This window comes from Podarcis raffonei, chromosome 5 (genome assembly GCF_027172205.1).
Source record: "Podarcis raffonei isolate rPodRaf1 chromosome 5, rPodRaf1.pri, whole genome shotgun sequence".
NCBI classification, from domain to species: Eukaryota; Metazoa; Chordata; class Lepidosauria; order Squamata; family Lacertidae; genus Podarcis; species Podarcis raffonei.
Window position 1 is genome coordinate 91,557,084 of NC_070606.1, and position 19,225 is coordinate 91,576,308.

Below are 19,225 nucleotides of genomic sequence, written 5' to 3' on the forward strand. Positions count from 1 at the left end.
AACCCAGAAATAGTGCTTCAGGTTAAGAACAGTTTCAGGTTAAGTACAGACCTCCGGAATGAATTAAGTACTTAACCTGAGGTACCACTGTAAAGTGTTGCTTGACATGTAACCCTTAAACAGGAATCTGTTGAATTTAATATTTCATTGTAACAGCAGTGGCTACACACCTGTATGCTCCCACTTTTGAGGTTTATTTCCTAATCCTTGTCATGTGTCCTTGGAAGCAGGTCCAATGGATTATAGTGTGGCTTCTTTCCAAGTAACCATGCTTATGGTAACAGCATTAGAATTTTAACACATAAAGATCACATCTTCCCCAAAGAAGCCTACAGCCTACCCCTTGAAGAACTACAATTCTCATCACCCTTAACAAACCACAGTTCCCAGGATTCTTTGGGGGAAGTCATGAGCTTTAAAAGTACAGTCATAACTCAAATTGAATGTGCTTCGGGTTGAGCACGTTCGAGTTGCGCTCCGCTGCAACCCGGAAGTAACGGAGCGCGTTACTTCCGGATTTTGACGCTCGCGAATGCGCAGACGCTAAAAATGATGTCATGTGCATGCGCGGAAACGGCGAAACGCTGTTGCATCTTGTGTTCTGTTCGGGATGTGAACGGGGCTCCAGAACGGATCCTGTTCGCATCCTGAGGTACCACTGTATGGCCAGAGCTATTTTTCCTATTGGGCTTAGTGGTGTGTTGCACCAGGGCGCTGGCCTCTCAGGGGCGCCCCAGCAAGTGGGGGAGCTGTGTGGCTTTGCCGGCGGCCTCCCCTTTCCCTGCACACCCGCCAGCTGTGCCCCGTCAACCATATGGCTGGCGGGTGTGCAGCTTGCCTCCCAATCCTCTGCGTATGGCATGAGTATGGCATGGATGTTACTTACCTTCGGCTTTATATAGAATTTCCACTGCCTGCAATGTTGTTGCTTTTTCTCAATAGTCATGTGCACATATATCTCTCCACTGACAGAAACATTCTGTGCATCTGCTGGAGTGCGCTTTAGCCCATGAAAGTTTAGGCCATGATAAATCTATTAGGCTAAGATCCTAACTACACATACTAGAGAGAAAGGATCCCTGAGTCCATTCAGTGAACTAATATACAGGCTTAGGATTGCATTGTAAGTCTTTAAACTGTGCATAGGTTCTTTGTTGTCTGAAAAATTTAAGAGTTGTTTTCAAGGGCAGAACTAGATGTGATGCCAAAAGAGGACTTGTTGCCAGAATTTATATAGAAATTCAATTAATTAACTGACTTTATATAACAAAAACCCCATAATGGGAGTTCTCTAGGAGGCCCACAAAGCAAAAAAGCCAACCTGTATTTTTAAAAAATTGGATTTTTTTATTTAGGTTGTTGTAATTTTGCTTGACCAGCTTGTGACAGATTTGTTGAGTTGTTTATTAGTCCTGTATATACGAATATGTATTTTTTGTGTATTTCAGTATTTTGTTTTTTCTCGGTTTTATTACTTTGCTCCCCGTTCTGGTATTGAAAACATTCAATAAAGAGCGTGCTATAAATCCTGTAAACAAGCAAACAAACATGCAGTAAAATGTAGGGTATTCCATTAAAGGAATCCGGCGGTCGTGGATCCTGTCCGATGCCCTGTCTAGGGCTAGGGCCATAGCACGACCCCCGGTGACATCAGGGGAAGCTTCCAGTTGTATTTGCATCAACAAGCTCCTCCCACTGTTTGTTAACCTTCAAAAGACTCCCCGCTGCACAGGTGGGGTCATGTATAGGTTGTTTTATCCAATGCCTAAGCCAATACCACTCACATGCTGTAACCAATAAAAGTTGTGGCCTTTTTCAGCCCATTAACCTGAAATTCTTGCGTCCTTGTCTCTTATTTACCACCACGAGGGTTCGGTTCCTCGACTCACAAATCAAACTACAGGCAGCACAGGGCAGGAGAGGCAGAGAGTGTACACTTGACTTTGTGCTACAACCAGGTACAAAGGCTCCTGCCTTGCTCCTGTCCAGGTGTGCCACAAACTCTCACTTCCTGTGCTACCTGTGGCACCCATACATCACTTCCTTCACATTTCTCCCCTTTGGAACACATAGGAAATTAGAGTGCTGCCTTATACTGAATAAGTTCTCATTAGTCCATCTAACTCAGTACTGTCTACACTGACAGCGGATCTCCGGGGTTTCAGAAAAGAATCCCTACCCTGGAGATGCCAGGCATTGCAGCTGGGACCTCTTGCTTGAAAGGCTGCTGAGCTACATGCCCTTTCCTTCTGAAAGATAGATCTGCCAGTTTCCCACATGCTGGTGCCCTTAATGGCACCCTACATCCATCACCCTGTCTCACCTGGCCTTATGGCACATCCTCCTCCACGTGAGCTGTTCTGTAAATATGTATTTATACAAAGGGGAGAGGAAGCATCTGTACACTTTGTTCCTTCACTCACTGCCATATCTCTTTGCAAATTTGCCTTTCTTCATGAATGTCAAGATCTTTTCTTTCTCCATCTGTCCCTGGTTTGAAATGAATACATATTTTATTCTTCATCTGCAAAGCATTATAGATGGATGGGTGGATGGATGGAAAGATATTTAAATACATAATTCATAGTGGGGTGGGAAGCATTAGAGTTATGCAACACTGTTGTTCAACAATAAAGTCTGGGTTGGGGTTTTCTTTTGGTTTTGGTTTTTTGAGTAGAGGGTTGAAGGATCTTCACCCTCCGTCGTGATATTTTGATCCTGCTCCTGATTCAAATGCAAACAACTCTTTCATCTCCAAGGATTTTGCTGCGCTTGTCAAAGGCTCTATTTCAAGACTGCACTTGAAAGTCTCATTTGCTGCTGTTTGCTCCTGGTATGGCAGCACCGCTAGTTGAGGCACAGATGTCGTTGGCTTTTCAGCTTTATCATGGAAGAAAATCACATGGAGGGCAATAACAAATCAGGAATGGAAAACATTGGGTCCTCTTTTGAAAAGAGAGAAGCCATATTTCATGAACCTGGGAGATGGGCATGGAAGAAACAAAATAGCCTTTGGGGTAGTTCTCCCCTTCCCCAAACTGAATGGCTTTTCAAATCTGCAGGATATTTTCTTGATCCTACGGTGCTGGTGACTGGTGTTCATTGAGGATGGTAGGGTGGAAGGCAGGGAGGCCAACACTGTTGGGAAACTGTGTATGTGCAGCTACTCACACAGAGTCAATTAAGGTTTGGCAGACAGCCAGAAGGCAATCTGAAGGAGTAAGTCTGCCTGGAGATAACAGAGACATGGAGGCCGCTCCCTGATTGGTCAAGCTCTCTCAAGGGAGTGATAATTAATGGCCTACTAACTGGTAGTTCAGAGTTCAGTGTTCGTGAGTTCAGAGTTCTGTGTCAGTGTAGGAGTTGTGAGTCGTGTCAGAGAGAGCTAGCAAAAGATTCGTGTTCTGTTCCTGTAAATAGTCCACTGTATATAATAAACACCTAACTACAAGTTCCTGGTTCCTGCTTCGTCTATCCTGTCTGCAGCCAAGTCGCCAATTGCTTCCGTGGATTCTCCGTGTACTCTGCTAGGTCTGGCTAAGGTCCTGCAACTTGTCAGAAAATTGTGAAACACCAAATAGGTTTTGCCAATAAACACTAGATAGAGCCAGAGGCAGAAGCAACGAATTCTCATTTTGTCCCCATCATCCTCCCTGCTAAGTTCTACAAGGGCAACACTGAGTGTAAGGAGGAGGGAGCTGAAAGTTATGACCACCTCTTGAATTGGTTGGAATTAAGGAGATAGGCAGGTGGAAGCCAGCTTCGGGCAACTGAAGTATGGGGGGCAGTGTCCCCTCCACTGTTCTACGGAGTGCTACACTCAAGCACAGACCGAAAGCCCATCTGGCCGTTCATCCTGTTTTCAACACTGGCCACCCAAATGCTTCTGGGTAGCACACAAGCCAGGACATGAGTGCAACAGCATACTCCCTATCCTGTTCCCCAGTAATTTGTATTCAGAGGTTTTGGGTGAGAAATTTGACTCAGTTCACCTTTGAAGGTGAACTCACCTAATTCTCAGTAAGCGGGCCAAAACACAGACAGCCTTCCAAGTTCTCTGAATTTTGCAGTGCGGTTCTCCAGGCAAGCAATGTGTACAGAAAACACACACTTTCAGATAAAACATGCAGATATTACTGAAAATAACATACAGAAGGGAAAATACCATATTATATGGTAGGAATTGCTTTCCAAATTGAACCTAGCAGGAGAAATTCATACTAAAGTGCTGAGGAATTTTCAGGAGGATCATTTTTTAAAAAAGAAATAGTAAACTGATCTAGAAATGTAGAGAACTGAATTTAAGCTTGGAAAAAAAAGAAACTGAGAGAAACAAGAAGAAGAAGAAGAAGAAGAAGAAGAAGAAGAAGAAGAAGAAGAAGAAGAAGAAGAAGAGGAGGAGGAGGAGGAGGAGTTTGGATTTGATATCCCGCTTTATCATTACCCTAAGGAGTCTCAAAGCAGCTAACAATCTCCTTTCCCTTCTTCCCCCACAACAAACACTATGTGAGGTGAGTGGGGCTGAGAGACTTCAGAGAAGTGTGACTAGCTCAAGGTCACCCAGCAGCTGCATGTGGAGGAGCGGGGAAGCGAACCCGGTTCCCTAGATTACGAGTCTATCGCTCTTAACCACAACACCATGCTGGCTCTCCACAGATCTGCCCATTGTGACCTTCGCCATCATGACTAGTTGCCATTTGGTAATGAATCTGTCTAATCCCCCTTTCAAGCTGTCCAAGTCGCCACATTTTGCTGTAGCAAATTCCATATTTTCACAATGTGCTGTGTGAAGAAGTGCTTCTTTTGTCTTAAATCTCCAATCATTCTGCTTCATTTGAGGATCTATGGCTCTAGCTATGTTAAGAAGAAGAAAAAGTGCAATGTGTTCAGGCTGGTAGCCTAAAACATTTTAATCCCATCTTTCCACAAGCACTCAAGGAAGCTCTCAAAATTAATTAGAACATATACAAAACGCAGGAAGATTTGAAGCCCATCAAAAAAAACCTTCAAAAGTGGGCAGGAGGAAGTAAACATGAAGTATTATTGATTTGTTGTGCAGTGGTTGACAGTGACTAAGGCTGTGTATTTTAAATTAACGAACCTTCCAGCCATTAATAGCCATTGGTTTTGCTGGAAAGGTCATGGAAGTGGTTAAGACACAACCCTTAGATCCTTATTCAGGAATAGACTGCTGCATTTGGTAAGAATTATTCATATGCTTATAAAATTGAAGGGGTTCAGTAAGTGCCTCTTCTGGACAGTAAGACTTTTCTGAATCTAAGCCTTAATTAACGTTATGGTATTTTTAGTTCCAGATTGATGGCCTTCGTTATCCCTCAGCACTCTTAACGTGACATCATTTCCTTTATCCACGATTACTAATTATTCCCACTTTATAAATAAGTAATTAAGACTGAGATTGTCTGGTTTTTCAAGGATTCTGAGGCAGATCAAAACTCACTATTACATTTACTTACCATCTTGTAGTTTTAGACCATGTTATAAAGGCTAACACCAGGATTTAAATTTTTTTAGTTAACCCTGAAAAGGCCTGAAGGAGAAAGAAACTATGAATATTACTAGGGTAAGGGTAGGCGGTTGGATAATTGTTTTGTTTAAAGGTGGACTCCTTTAATCACATACTGGTGCAATGAAATACAGGAGAATGCTGAGCCAAAAATATTGTTGGGATTATTATAATTACACTATGTGTTTCCATTTATCTGTTTCTTGCCTCCTTTCCTCTCTCTTCAAATAAGTTGAGCATTTTGGGTATGTTTACTTCCTCTTGTGAATATTCGTAGTTGTGGGTGTTTATTTTTTTGAAGATAAATTATTATGATTTTTTTTAAAAGTCTAAAGCATTTATAACCAGGGCCAGCCCACTCATGGGATGCGGGTGGCGCTGTGGGTAAAAGCCTCAGCGCCTAGGGCTTGCCGATTGAAAGGCCGGCGGTTCGAATCCCCGCGGCGGGGTGCGCTCCCGTTGCTCGGTCCCAGCGCCTGCCAACCTAGCAGTTCGAAAGCACCCCCAGGTGCAAGTAGATAAATAGGGACCGCTTACTGGCGGGAAGGTAAACGGCGTTTCCGTGTGCTGCGCTGGCTCGCCAGATGCAGCCTTGTCATGCTGGCCACGTGACTCGGAAGTGTCTCTGGACAGCGCTGGCCCCCGGCCTCTTAAGTGAGATGGGCACACAACCCTAGAGTCTGTCAAGACTGGCCCGTATGGGCAGGGGTACCTTTTACCAGCCCACTCATTAGCCTCAATGACACTGTGACACCATTTTCTGTTTTGCCTCAAACCAGCCCTGTTTGGAACATTTGCCAGAGCAATCCAAACCCCCAGACGGCAGGAGGTTTCAATGCGGTCAAATTGTCCCTTCACCCAACCTTGCGTGTCTCCAGCTTCTTTCTGCTGGTGCAGAAGCTCCCCACACAACCCTGAGAAGCATCCCAACATGCTTGCCCAAATAGCAGATGGGTGGATGCTCAGGACAAATGCCCATTCACTCGATGGATGAGCTGGTCCTATGCAAATTGCCCTGCTCATTCCATTAAAAAAAATATACTGGCCATAAGCACACAGAGTGCAGGGTTCCTGTTGTCCATTAAAAGGTAAAGGGACCCCTGACCATTACGTCCAGTCATGGCCGACTCTGGGGTTGCGGCACTCATCTCACTTTATTTGTCAGAGGAGCCGGCACACAGCTTCCGGGTCATGTGGCCAGCATGACTAAGCCGCTTCTGGTGAACCAGAGCAGTGCACGGAAACGCCGTTTACCTTCCCGCCAGAGCGGTACCTATTTATCTACTTGCACTTGATGTGCTTTCAAACTGCTAGGTTGGCAGGAGCAGGGACCGAGCAATGGGAGCTTACCCCATCGCGGGGATTTGAACCGCCGACCTTCTGATCGGCAAGTCCTAGGCTCTGTGGTTTAACCCACAGCGCCACCATTACAGAAGGGTAAAGGCCCGTTCTTGGCTTTTTCATAGCCAGCTATGGGATCTCGCCATGCCCACAATTTTTTCCGGATTGCAGCCACCAACTCTCTACTCATTCAGCGCATTAGTCTATAAGCTCAGTATGACAACAAAATGCTTAAGTGAATTAAATTGTAGGCATTCCAAGATATCATATATTCTGGCCGTGATTTATAGGTCACAGTTTGGCTTAAGCTAAAGACGCCAAGTGCACATAAAAACGCAACGCAATGTAATAAAATGAGAAAACGGCAAGTGTGGCGGTTCAGTGGAAGTAAGGCAAAATAAATAAATAAATCCTGGTCCCTGGTGGGGTGTGAGCTGTCAGTGATTGACCAGGAGGGGGGGGCACGGGCGATAGCTCAATGAGAACTTGGATCCAGTGTGAGGCAGCTGTGGAAAAGGAAATCCCATGCTAGGGATCGTTAGGAAATGGGCAGAAAGCAAAACTGCCAATCATGCAATGCCTTTATAGCACATGTTGTGGCTACACTTGGGATGCTGTGTATAGTTCTGGTCACCTCATGTTAGAAAGGATGTTGTAGAGCTGGAAAGGGTTAAGAAAAGGGCTGCCAAAATGACTGTGGGACCGGAACAACTCTCTTACAGGGTAAAAGTTGCAACATTTGATGTCGGGAAAAGGCAAGTAAATGGGTACATGATAGAGGTGTTTAAAATTATGCATCGTGCTTTCATTCCTCTTTCATGGATCATGAGCTCATCCCACAGAGATGAACAGTGGGAGATTCAGGGCAGGCAGTGATGTGATGATGGCCACAAACTCAGATGACTTTAAAGGGGAACTAGACACATACATGGATGTGGAGGCTGTCAATGGCTACTGAATGGCCACCTTCAGTACCAGTTGCTGGAGAGGGCTATTGCCTGTTGCCCTCTGCTACTGACTAGTACAATGGTACCTTGGGTTACAAACGCTTCAGGTTACAGACTCCGCTAACCCAGAAATAGTACCTTGGGTTAAGAACTTTGCTTCAGGATGAGAACAGAAATCATTCTCTGGCGGCGCGGCGGCAGCAGGAGGCCCCATTAGCTAAAGTGGTACCTCAGGTTAAGAACAGACCTCCAGAATGAATTAACTAGAGGTACCACTGTAATAGCCAATTGCACCAGCCTATAGAAGACAGAGAGATAAGGCTGCAGAACCTCTCTACCACCACAGCTGAGCCACCAGCAAATTTTGGCTCTCTTTCCATTCCAGCTGGTCATTTCATGAACTCTGGAACTATGAACTACTGTCTGAGTTTGATTCTCCACTGTCCTTTCTCCCACTGTCTTTTCCTTTTGTGTCATGTCTTTTAGACTGCAAGCCTGAGGCCTTATTATTGGTATTTGTAAGTGGCTCTTCTAGGAGCCTATTTTGGCTACAGATCTTGAGAAGAAATGGCACAAATACTTAATAAATAAACAGGCGTCTGGTTGGCCACTGAAAGAAAGAGGATGCTGGGCTTGGTAGGGTCTGATCCAGCAGAACTCTTCTTGCATTAGGTTCTTAAATTTAATTTAATAATAGATGAAATATCTGGCACTTATTCTTAACATGAATTATCTCCCCTCTTCAGAAAATTAATCATGGAAATAATAAGACATTTCCCCAATGAAATGAGAACTCGCCAGGTTAATTGAGAGCTAGCTCATAAATTATGTTGAGGATAGCCCCATTAGTAATTAGCATTTGGGGATTGGGGTCTTTGTTCTGGGCCAGAGTAAGGCCACTCATGTTACAGTTTTACAACACAGCTATGCTACCACGAGTTAATTTACCTGACTTGCTACTAGCACCAAGGAAGCAACTGGTTTTCAGGAGGCCAAGGGCCCTACATTAGAAAGGAGAGTCCTTTGTTTGAAAGGCTGTCTGGTGCTCATCCAGTTGAAAGATAACCAAATAAAGGGAGAGCAGTTAGAGCCTTGAAGCTGACTGTCTACAGTTAGGACCTGGACAGCAAGACAGTGCTGGACATAAATCACCTAGCCACTGCCTTCCCCACTATAATGTGATGTAGTGTATTTCTGTTTATATTTATATTTCAATTATTTCTACATTTGCATCACAAAAATATAAGGGCCTGCTAGACCAGTCCTATGCCCCATCTACTCTAGTCCAGCAGCCTGTTGTCACTGTGGTCAACCAGATGCCTGAGGTAAACCTTTAAGCAGGACGCACGCACAACAGCACTCTCCCCTCCTGTGGCTTCCAGCAACTGGTATTCAGAAGCATTGCTACTACTGACTGTGGAGGCAAAACACAACCATCATGGCGAGTAGCCATTGATAGCTTTATCCTTCAATAACTACTAGCATTAAAGCCCTAAATGGCCTTGGCCCTTAACAACAACAACAACAACAATTTATTATTTATACCCCACCCATCTGGCTGGGTTTCCCCAGCCATTCTGGGCAGCTTCCAACAAAGTATTAAAATACAGTGGTCTGTTAAACATTAAAAGCTGCCCAAAACAGGGCTGCCTTCAGATGTCTTCTAAAAGTCTTGTAGTTGTTCTTCTCTTTGACATCTGGTGGGAGGGCATTCCACGGGACAGGTGCCACTACCGAGAAGGCCCTCTGCCTGGTTCCCTGTAACTTGGCTTCTCGCAGTGAGGGAACCGCCAGAAGGCCCTCGGCACTGGACCTCAGTGTCCAGGCTGAATGATGGGGGTGGAGATGCTCCTTCAGGTATACTGGACCAAGGCTGTTTAGGGCTTTAAAGGTCAGCACCAACACTTTGAATTGTGCTCGGAAACGTACTGGGGAGCCAATGTAGATCTTTCAAGACCGGTGTTATGTGGTCTCGGTGGCTGCTCCCAGTCACCAGTCTAGCTGCCTCATTCTGGATTATATACCTGAAGGAGCATCTCCATCCCCATTCTTCAGTCCAGACACTGAGATCCAGCTCCAAAGACTTTCTGGCAGTTCCCTCACTGCAAGAAGTGAAGTTGCAGGAAGCCAGGAAGACGTCACCATTCTCCAGGACTGGGGTAGGGCCTGAGGGGTAGTCTGGACTATGAAATATAAGTGCTGCAGTTGGACTCCAGACCTTTTCAGAGCAAGTTGCTCATTAGGAGCTATCTAAGGTTTTCCAGCGCTGACCATCCCTGCTTGACTACAATTTCCCTCTGGCAACTTGGTTTCCTGTGGGCTCTGGCATAATCTCAGAAGAACGAGGTTGAAATTTGATTCACCTAGGAGATGGAGTCACATATTTTCAGACTTTTTTCAGAGCGGCTTTGGACATTTGTCGATGGGGAGGGGGGAATAGGAAAAAAAGGTTCCGTGTGTAGTGAAATGCACACATTGTAGAACTGTATAGAGCTTTGGTTTCCTGGTTGTGCAATTTGAGATTCTAAGCCACATTTCTGCCCATCACAACTGAGCACTTGCTTTTGACCTTGTTTGCAGCAGCATCTGGGCTCAGGTTGGAATCTGACAGTGTTCCTGTAGCCATTATTTAAACAGATGCATTTATGCAATAGAAACACTAATGAGATTTGATTTTAATGGTTTTCTGGGATGTTACTGTCCTTGTTTACATAAGTCGTAATGATGTGATATTTCTAAAATGCTCAATGTGACTCCGGTAGTTACAGCACAATGGATCCCCAAACAGTATGCGTAACAGAATTTCTAAGGATTCCAGATAAAAAATAGATGGCTTTATTTATTATTTGTGAATGCAAAAATAAAAATAATGGAAAAACAGATCAAGGGTACAATGGATGAAACAATTAAGGGGGAAAGTTATCAGTTAGGAATTTATATTTTAGTCTGCCACAATAATGGACTTACATTTTAGAGTGCAGCAAGTAATACGAAGGCCAAACTAGATATTACCATAACTCAGAGAAGGAGCAGCTGTGGCCCTCCAGATTTTACTGCACTGCAACTCTCATAATCCATGGCTTTTGCTAATAACCACCAGATGCAACTAAGCTTTGCTATAAGTTATGGTGGCTCCATGTAGTTTTCAGGTCCATTGCTGAATTCTACAGACAAGAAGACAAAAGTTTCAAGACCATGGACAGCTCCAAGTAAGCCACTTGTTTCAATAATGATTGAGAGCAAGCTGAGTTTTTTTAAGCACTTGCTTTCTGACTACCTCTCTCAGGCTGCACCCCCTTGTGACTAACTATAGTTTCTTAAAGGGCCAACCCTCTGATTTGACTATGAGCCCTCCTCCTTTGTTTCCTAGCCTCCTGCCTGGTGTGCTCCCTGTGCCTCTGGACTGGTGAGGTCCTGGGGAAGGTCACTGGTTCTTCAGAGGAAGGTGCCTGAGGCTCCAGCCTCCGGCCATGCAGACACAGGAAGTGTTTCTGGGAGATTATGTTCCTTGGTTTCTGTTGTTTCATTTCCAGCACTGGACTAGACCTCTGCACTTGCTTTGTCTCCATAGCTGGAAAGTCGGCAGCCCTTGATTCCAAGTCTCGACCACTGCTGGACTTTGGGGTTATGGGACGCTAAATATGCAGTTGCACAATTAGCGCTGTGTTAAGTTGGCCTTAAGTAACAACAGCTATCAAGACACTATAATTTTCCACATAGAAGACAGCATTCAAAGTCTTATGGCTGGGCTACACCTTATACTTATCATAAGGATTCCAAACTGGCCATTTTTTAGGAACGGCTAAGGGAGCTGGGCATGTTTAGCCTGGAGAAGAGGAGGTTAAGGGGTGATATGATAGCCATGTTCAAATATATAAAAGGATGTCACATAGAGGAGGGAGAAAGGTTGTTTTCTGCTGCTCCAGAGAAGCGGACACGGAGCAATGGATCCAAACTACAAGAAAGAAGATTCCACCTAAACATTAGGAAGAACTTCCTGACAGTAAGAGCTGTTCGACAGTGGAATTTGCTGCCAAGGAGTGTGGTGGAGTCTCCTTCTTTGGAGGTCTTTAAGCAGAGGCTTGACAACCATATTTCAGGAGTGCTCTGATGGTGTTTCCTGCTTGGCAGGGGGTTGGACTCGATGGCCCTTGTGGTCTCTTCCAACTCTATGATTCTATGATAATAGATGCAATGTTATCTTCACTTTCAGCATTTCCACACTCCTGCCAGGGGTTGCCATTGACTACATTCACACCATACATTTAAAGCAGTGTCATACCATTTTAAACTAGGCTTGCCATACAACCAGAAAATTCTGGACGTGCCAGGAAATCGGATGCCTAATATGGAGTCTAGGGGGGAAAATGAATTTTAGGAGATGTCCGGAATTTCCCGTAGGTATGTCAGAAAGCAGAGACAGAGAAATTCTCGATGGAATTATGCAATGAGATGAGCATTTGTACCTGTCACAGTCGGGTTGGTTGGGGACTCACTCTGGGGATAGCAATCCCCATGATCCACATAGCTTGTAGCCCAGACCTTATATATTTCTATCAAGGCTGTTGAAAGAAGGCAACCCCAAATCCAGGCATAGTCAATAAAACAGAAGCAGATAACAAATCATAATTAAGATGCATCAGAATTTGTAGGCTCCAAATTGCTATTTCCAGCAGCTTAAAATTGATTAACAGACAACTGGGTCTGCATCAGGAATGTGAGTAAACGTTGTCTGACCTTTATGAAAAACACGCTAAGTGGAAAAGAATCCCCAATTAATATTCTGCTGCTGCAAAATGGCAGTTTTGAATTTGAAGGCTAGCCATTTATCTAATGGCTCAAGCAAAAAAGTCCTGCAGCAATTAAACACAGAACTGTGGTGTTTTATATAGAGAGGGAAATAATTTCTGGCGTCTGCAGTATTGCCAGCTGCACTAGTTTTTATCACCATTTTTGTTACTTCCTATTACCTGAGCTTTTGTCAGGATATGAATATATAGATTAAATTTTTTTAAAAAGCTTCTTTTTCTGCTCTCCCATCATATATTGATTTAACCCAATGAACAAAAGAGTAAGACAATTGGCTTCTTCATGGAGGCTCCTGGGTGCTTTTTATTCTCTCTCTCTTATATTCACCAACTGCAAACCTTCTTTGAGCATCAAAGTTTCTGTATTAATTTACAAGGTCCTAAACAAGTTGGGTCCAGGATGCCTCAAGGACCACCTGATCCCTTATATCCCTGCCTGATCACCCAGGTCTGCTGGGGAGTCACTGTTAGTGATCCCCGGTGGCTCAGATTTATGGCTTGTATCTACCAGGTTCAATATTGTGGGGCCCATTTTCTGGAACCCCCTTCCAGTTGAGGTCAGGGAGGCCCTGTCTCTGTTGAATTTCCAGTGTATACTGAAGACATTTGCTATTGTTCCAGCAGACATTTCGGTTGAAATCTGATCTTGTACTTTCAACCAATTTAACCAATTCCTTGTACGCTGCTTAGAGATGGTTGTAATTAAGCTGCATATCAGTTATCAAGTAAATCAGGGCCCAGCAACACAAAGCCATGTCCTCGTAACCTGTAAAAGACAGCAGATTATTGTAGGCTCACCAGCCTTCTAGGGCCAATGGGTGCATTTGGAATTTTGATAAAGTGTCATGGGCAGCAGTCACAAAATGGCTGCAGTAGAGGCATCATAAGACAAAATGGTTGCCATGGAGAGAGAGAGAGAGAGAGAGAGAGAGAGAGAGAGAGACTTTTTGGCACCTCTCCATTGTTCTTAATGGATTGGAGGGTGGGAGTCCAATCCTGGTGTTCAGTGAAATGTGGACATGTTTCAGGAGGGGTTGTTGCCCATATCAGAGGCAGAGCTGGTGCAAGCAGGCACTGAGCAGGAAGCACAAACAATCTCTTGTGCGTTGGGCATTTCTGAGGGTATGTTTGCTGAGACCCTGCATGTGCACCCTAGGAAAAATTTGCAGGCATCGGCTGGTGACGCCTTAATTCCAGCAATGCACTCTCCACAAGGCTGCCTTTGGTTGTATCCAGCTAACTCATATTCAGAGCAGATCCACTGAATACTGTGGACTTAAATTAGTTGTCCCCATTGATTTCAGTAAGAGATGCAACCCGTAAGCTTCAGGGAATGGAGAATCTCATTGTCTGAAAACCTGGACAATACAGTGGTACCTCAGATTACATACGCTTCAGGTTACAGACTCCGCTAAGCCAGAAATAGTACCTCGGGTTAAGAACTTTGCTTCAGGATGAGAACAGAAATCATGCAGCGGCAGTGCAGCGGCAGTGGGAGGCCCCGTTAGCTAAAGTGGTGCTTCAGGTTAAGAACAGTTTCAGGTTAAGAACGGATCTCCGGAACGAATTAAGTACTTAACCTGAGGTACCACTGTATATAGTTAAATGCATATATTGTTAAATGCAGCATCAGTAGCAGTTTTAAAAATAATAATACAGAGTGCAAGTGCTGATTTACATAAGGACCACAGTAATCAGGGAGAGGTTTATCCTTCTTGCTTCAGCTGTGATCACCATGAAATTTACCTCTCCCCCCCCCCCGACCCAGGGCGGCAGTTACTCTAATGAGGAGGTACTTCCATTTGCACCAATGGGAACTCTTTTCCGAAGATAACTGCTGTACTGGGGTGGATTTGTGCAGTTCTTGGCTGCGAAAGGAAGGCTTAAAGCTTTACTCCCTGCATACTAGGGTCCCAGTGAAAAACTTCCACCGCCACTTGCAAGAGACGGTTAACGGCAACATGGGGGAAACAAAATAAAATGTATTGGAGTGAAATGAAATGTTGCATTTGTGTAATGACGCTGTAGGAAATGTGCTGTTTGACACAAGACAGGATATTTGCTTGGATGAGTTGTCCAACTGAAATGGGGTCTGTGTGTGCTAATTTCCTTTTTGCCACCTTTCCTTTCAGATAACTACAGTTTTATTTGATTGTTATCCTGTTTTGTAAAAAGAAAAGAAAAACAGAAGTCTACTACTTATTTTGGAAAATGCTCTGTCTGCCTGTCTGTTCTCTATCCAGTCAGATGCTTCTTGCCATAAGGTTTCCCAGGGTAGAGGTGCTGGTTTTCATCTACAGTATGTTTGGATGTGGTCTAGATGTTGTTTTGAATCCACATGACAGACTGGAATCTGCACCAAATCTGCCTTTGCAGATACTGCCTGGGCAGTGTCTATGGAGGTCCTGGGCTGCCCACACAACAATACCAGCCTGCTCTCAGCCTCTCTGATGTAGTCCAAAGGAAACCAGAGCAATCCATTTGGCACCATCTTGGCTGCAGGAGTTGCTTGAAGGAGGCATACAAGTTGTGTGGCGAGTTCCCGCCTCTCCCCATAAAGACACAGGACACAAGAATTTGAGTTAATGGGTCAAATTAGGCCACAGCTTTATTGATTACAGGAATTGAGCGGTATTGGCTTAGGCATTGGGCCTACTACTAACCAGCCTGGCCGGTGAGGGTTAACCACCAGTGGGAGGAGTCCTGCTGAGGCACGTCAACTAGGACCTCCCCCGGGGTCACCGCATGGGGGCGTGCCGTGGGCCCACACTGGGTCAGCTGCGGCGCGGGAAAGAGGGCGGTCCTAAGTAGGCGAGGCCACGCCCCCCACGCCCGCCGATTGGCTGGCACGGGGTATGACGCAGCCGATGATTCCCTGCTATCGCGTGGGGCTGGAGCCAGCCCCCGCGTGTGGGGGGGAGGGGCGTGAAGCCCACAACCCCACCTCCTCCCTAAGCTCGGAAGTGGATTTGCCGGAAAGTGGTGTACAAGATGCCTTCTTAGGGACACTACTCCACATTTGTGCAGGGTTTCCTCTTTAGCCTTTTCTTTTCTCTCTTTTTAATTTTTTTCCCATGCTTATTACATACAAAAAAACAACAACACCAAAAAGGGGTACAACTTAAGAGGGGAGGGAAAAAAGAAAGAAAATAAAATTTACACAATCTGTTAATAAGATAAAAATGATGACATAAATTTGTGATTGCAATTTCATGTTGCAAAAAAATAAAAATCTCATTCTCTTATATACCCCACCTCCCATTTATTCCTTAATTCTTTTTACATAAATTTACTGCCATATCAAAATGCTATTTTTATATTAATATTTTCACAATTTATAAAGATATATATTTATATAAGCAATTGATAAAAACTGCTGGGATCACTCCAAAACTGCTACAGATTTTAACATGGTATAATTTTGTTTCAGATATGTTCTGAAGGCCTCCCATTTTGATACAAATTCAATTCTCGGTTTATTTTTTCTTTTTTCGGATAGACTACCTAATTCAGCATGTTCAGTCAATTTTTGTATCCTCTCTTGTCTAGAAGGAATTATGTCACTCTTCCACCTTGTAGCTGCAAGAACTCTCGCTGCCACTGTTGCATACAAAAAAAGATTTCCTCCCAATATTTCTTTATTTTGCTACATTGCCACCATATATGATACAGTGAGCCTGTTTGGTCCCCACATCTCCAACAATTACTTTTTAGCCTTTTCTCTTCTTGAAGATGCCTTGCAGGGCAGTGGGTACAAATTTTCCCTCTGGGTTTATTCCTGAAGCCTTTCTCACAAATGAGTATAGCCACAAGGCAGCAGAGGCTTAGGATCAGAGTTTTTCCTTCTTCTCCCAGATGGGCTACCTTCCCAGGTTGAGGAGCCCCATGGACCCCTCATTTCCCTCTACAGCTTGTGCAGTAACCGCCATCTTGACTGTTGGGCCCACCACTGGTCTTGCATGCTCAATCTGCCCAAACCTGGCTTTGCACGCAGGGGAGGTCCTTCATTCACCAAGGCTTTGAGACCCTGAAAGAGCAGTAGGCTATGAATCAGATATAACTGCTAATTATCCACCAAGGTCACTGGAGAAATGGTAGCTGTAATGAGCAGGTTGCTTCTCAGAGACAACCAGAACCTCCAGCCATCATCGTTTCTGTTCCTTTGGGACCCAACAGCAACTTATTCAACCACAGCAGACTGGTTTAGTGTCAACTGCTCCTCTGGTGTGGGCGCAAAAGGAAAGGAGAGCTAGGCACTGTCAATATACCGATGACACCCAATTTCAAACATTTGGACTCTTAATTAAAATGAACTCCAGACGCCGGAATTAATTGAGTTGAGACAAATTAGGCATACGAGACGAATAACATTAATTTTAAGGCAAATGTACACAAGCTGTTCCTTGACTTTTTGATTCCTGTTATCCTGTTCTTATAACTCCTACGCTGAACTTGCTAACTGCCTATGCTCATCCGTTGCTGCCTTCTTGGGCCCCCATCCAGGTCAATCTCTAGAGACAGTTCAAAGAAAAAACAATCTGAAAATGTGTGTGTGTGGTTGTGGTTATTTTTTTAAAATGTCATTTTTGTAAGTGTGATTAAACAAAATGTTGAGAACTGCTTTATAACTAGGTCAGCCTAGTTGTCCATCTTGGCCACCTGGCAACTGCTCTCTAAGTTTTCAGCAGATGGTATTTACCATTTCCTCCTAACTGAGCCTTTTGATTGGTGGAGAATGACCTTGAGGCTTTGTGGATGCAAAGTGGGTGCTCTGGCCCCACCCCTGCAGGGTGTGAGCATCAGTTTTAATACACTAAGAGTTTGCTAGCTGCAAAGCAGGGAAAGAGAGAGGGCACAAGATAACAAGGGAGTTTATGCACACATTTCGTTGTTTTTGCTATTGAGTTTTTATCACATTATTTATTATTATTATTGTTATGTACTGAAGTTCTCACCCTGGGTCAGCAGGGGGATACTGTAGATAGTTTTCACTCAGGTCCACATATGCAAATAAGGAATTGAAAGTGACGTTCAGTGATTGGATAGTTACAGAAAGTTGTTACTGTTGTGTTGTAGTGGAGCTCTATATAAGTAGACTGGCTGAACGCTTCAGTTCTGTTCTGTTCTGTTCTGTGAATAAACAAGAGCTGTTTGAAGAATCGCTGTGTCGTCTGATATGTTCACCCACAACTTAACTACTACTACTACTATTATTATTATTATTATTATTATTATTATTATTATTATTAACCACTGCCCTTGAGACATCCCAAAGCTATTTACAATGCAGTAAAAACATACGCAGAACAACTGCGTAAGTAAAGATGGCTAAACATTTGCATATAAAAACAATTGTGTATATATATATGCATGTGATACACACATACATTTAATTCTTTGCATTTATATCCTGCCCTTCTTCCAAGGCACCCAAGGCAGTTTAAAGCAACAACACACAAATGTAAGAGCGATCTGAATGCAATACAGATGGTACCAGGTTTGAAAAATATGTACAGATACCGACTGATACCAGCTTTCAAATCTCCCACTCAGGAACTACAGGGAGCAATAAAATGGTCTGAATTTGCAAAGAGAAAGGGTTACATTCAAGCAGGTTTTACTATTGAAATTAATCAACCTAGATCAGCCATGTTCATTAATTTCATGTGGATCGATTCTGAGTAAAACTCAGTTGAATACCACCCAAAGTATTTAATGTAAAGATACTTGACCCTTAAAAATAGCACTTTGCCTGTCCACACTTGTCTTTTATTATAAAAAAACAACAAAACAAAAACCAGTTCTGGGAAGAAGAAATCACAGAGCACAGAAAACACTGGAGTGTAACAATCTGACAGGAATGCTGTCTGGCTGTTTCATTAGCAATCAGTCAATAAAGGACGCCTAGTTTCAGAGGAACTTAGCAGGGTGTGGAAGCAACCTAATATTGTGCAAAGTTCTTTTACAGTTGCAGAGACAGTAGACATTTCCCCTTCTTACCCGATTTAAAATGCCTGGTCCATTTAATAGCACAAGGATGGAAGACTGAAGAAATCCCAACTAAAGAATCATGGCAATAAAAATTGTTGGACTATGCAGAACTGGCAAAACTGACATACAAGCTACGGGACAAGGATAACTGTGACTTTAAAGATGAATGGGAACCCTTTACAAAGTATTTAAAGACGCAACAAAGCGAACTGGACTCCTTGGCTGGTTTTGAATAAACATTCACAAACTTTTTATTGATAATAATCAGCTAAATAGTTTGAGTATCTGTGCAACTGTGTAACATGCAGAAAACAGCATTTTTAGAGAAATCAAAGACTGGAACTGAGGGAAGTCGGAGGGTGGGGGTGGGTGGGTTCTGTGGGTGGAGGGAGGGGGAGGGAGGAAAAATGGGGGGGAATAAGGATGATATGTTTCTGGATAATATGTTTTGTTTTAATTTTGAATAAAAAGTTATTTTACAAAAATGCCTGGTCCATTTCTCTTTGGAGAAAAATAAACTTACCCAAATATTTACCCACACATGACTTGTGGCCAGTCAAGAATGGGTAGTATCTGTAGTAGAATCTGGTTTCCAAGGAAACTGGCTGTGT